The sequence below is a fragment of the Mandrillus leucophaeus genome, unplaced genomic scaffold, assembly GCF_000951045.1.
Source record: "Mandrillus leucophaeus isolate KB7577 unplaced genomic scaffold, Mleu.le_1.0 Scaffold18, whole genome shotgun sequence".
Lineage (NCBI taxonomy): Eukaryota > Metazoa > Chordata > Mammalia > Primates > Cercopithecidae > Mandrillus > Mandrillus leucophaeus.
In genome coordinates, this window is record NW_012101809.1 from 2,183,491 (window position 1) to 2,186,576 (window position 3,086).

Below are 3,086 nucleotides of genomic sequence, written 5' to 3' on the forward strand. Positions count from 1 at the left end.
CAAAGGCTACAAAAGAGCAGTCAGGAATCTTAAATGAGGAAAGCACACTAGGTTGGGATTGTGTTGAGCTGGAGAGGGCCAGTCCTATTTAAAGCAGCAGCCAGTACTCTCCTTCAATTGTTGCTGGGTAGACCAGATTCCCCACTGCTTGTTTTTTGTTTTCAAAACAATCTGGCAGCATCAGCATCTTGGATATCAGCTCTGGCTTTTCTTACCTTACCCCTCCCACCTCTTTATCCTAGCACTAGGAGCAGCTGGGGGTTCTCCTCAAAGCCTCTCTGAACATCCTGGCCTGACAATTCTGGCCCCAAATTCTGGACTTTTATATAAAATGTCTCAATGTTCGAGTAAAAACTTAAAAACATCATGCCAAATATGACATGCCTGAAGTCCAAATTTACCCTTGTTTCTCAGAAGAAACCTTGGTTCAGATGGGTCTCAGCTGCTGACAAAGCTGAGACTGAAAGCCTCGATTCTAAGTCAAAATAAAAACTTCTAGGAGGCCCTTCCTAGACTGTGGGGCCTCTAGCTGCCACCTACCATACATGTTGCCCGTCACAGATAGTGCCTAGTGGCTGGGCCATTGTTTGCACTTGGTAGCTCCAGAAGCATAAGACCTGGGTCACAGCAGCTTTGTCTCTTGTGATACATCCACACTTTCAAAAATGTTAGGCCAGGCCAGGCACAGTGACTCATGCCTGTACTCCTTGCACTTCGGGAGGCTGAGGCGGGCAGATTGCCTGAGCTTAGGAGTTTGAGACCAGCCTGGGCAACATGGTGAAACCCTGTCTCTACTAAAACACAAAAAATTAGCTGGGCATGGTGGTGTGCACCTGTAATCCCAACTACTCAGGAGACTGAGCCATGAGATTTGCTCAAACATGGGAGGTGAAGGTTGCCCTGAGCTAAGATGGTGCCACTGCACTCCAGCCTGGGTGACAAAGTGAAACTCCGTCTCCAAACAAAACAAAAATGTTAGGCCAGGTGTGGTGGCATGCCCTGGTAATCCCAGCACTTTGGGAGGCTGAGGTGGGAGGATTACCTGAGCCCAGGAGTTTGAGTTCAGCCTGAGCAATACAGCAAGACTTCGTTTCTACAAATAATTTTTTAAAAGTAGCTAGGTGTGGTGACAAGTGGCTGTGGTCCCAGCTACTTAGGAGGCTGAGGCACGAGGATTGCTTAAGCCCAGAAGGTCAAGGCTGCAGTGAGCTCTAATTGTGCCACTGCACTCCAGTCTGGGAGATGGAGAAAGAGCCTTTCAAAAAAAAAAAAAAAAAAAGAGTTGTTGAGGGGAGTGTGACAGCAAGTCAAAAAATCCCAGGACCCAGGGGATCTTAACCCCCAATTTAGAGCCCCAAAATTGTACACACTTTTTTAGTTCATCAACTTCTATATAATTCTACTCAACAAATTTCCCACCTGTATCCCCCACACTGGGGGACAGATCCAGCAGGTTTATTGGGAAGTTCTCCTGATTGCCACTTTTTTGTTTTGTTTTGTTTTTGGAGATGGGGTCTTGCTTTGTCACCCAGGTTGGAGTGCAGTGGCACAATTGTGGTTCACTGCAGCCTTGAACTCCTGGGCTCAAGCGATCCTCCCATCTCAGCCTCCCAAGTAGCTGTGACTATAGGTGCATGCTACCATGCTAAGCTATTTGGGGAGGGGGTAGAGGCAGGGTATCCTTATGTTCCCAAGGCACCTGGCCTCAAGTGATCCTCTTGCCTTGGCCTCCCAAAGCACTAGGATTACAGGCATGAGCCACTGCTCCTGGTCCCGTGATTTGATTGCCACATTTTGCTACCTCTCTTCTTGTACCTTACCCTTGGGGAAAATGATAGAAAAGGCACAAAAAGTTCTGGATTTTGGTAGGCTGAGTATGTTGACATGTAATGCTTATGAACTTTTAAACATGCACAGCATTCTATGAATCATACTGATGCTCCACTGGGACCTGAGATTCTCCACTGGGACCTGAGATTCTCCATGTGGTTTGGCTGCTTAAAAGCCAAGTAGTTCCTAGCTAATTAGTCCTTTTTATTTCCCATCAGCCCTGAGAAAGCTCCCACTGTTTCTTGCTTGGAGTTCTGAGCATACATTTGTCAGGTTCTTCCTTAGTTTCAGTGAACTGGTCAGCTGTGGGGAATCCCAACACTCCACAGAAGCCAACACTAGACTCTGTTATTTCTCAAGAGAAAAGGTTGAAAGTGGGATATCCAGGCTGGGTGCGGTGGCTCATGCCTGTAATCCCAGCACTTTGGAAGGCCGAGGCAGGCAGATCACCTGAGGTCACGAGTTCGAGACTAGTCATGGCCAAAGAAAAAGACTCTATTTCAAAAAGAAAAAAACAAAAAGGAAGGAAATAAAATGGGATGTGAGCAAAGATATTGTCACAATGTGATGCTGGGGTCTAAGATCTCTCCCTGGTCCCTATGGTCTTGATGGGGCACTCAGGAAGATGGCCTCCTCCCTCTACAGGGGTTGTCTTAGGTTTTGGTTTCCCAGAAAGCAGATCCCGAGGCAAGGATTTTGGTACAAGTAGTTTATTTGGGAGTTTATCCCAGAAAACACAGTGAGGGAGAAGGGAAGTCAGAGACGGGACGAAAACCAAATAAAGGATGCATTAATGAGCAGGTTACCACTGAGGGCAACTGTGACTCAAGTCTCTCTAAGCCTTCTGCAAAACCGTGGAGAACACACCTCAAAATTACCCCACTGAAGGGAAAGGAACAGGATTATCTGTGCTCCAGTGTTTTTCCTCACTGGATGTGGTTTGATACCGAGTTGTTACCTCCATGGCATTTCCAGCCTGCCCTGCACGTCAGCTGAGCTCACTCTAGGGGCTAAAGAACTCCCTCAGACAGACAGACCCACCGGATCGTAAAGGAACTATCTGCAGGTAACCTTTGGTGTGAGCCAAGGGTATACGAGTGAGGCACTGACTACATCTGCTATGGGGTTTGTACTCCAGTCACATCACTGTACTCCAGCCTGGGAGACAGAGTGAGGCTCTGTCTCAAAAAACAAAAAAGAAAAAGAAAAGAAAAAGAGAGGGGAAAGGGAGGGGAAGGGGAGGGGAAGGGGAAGGG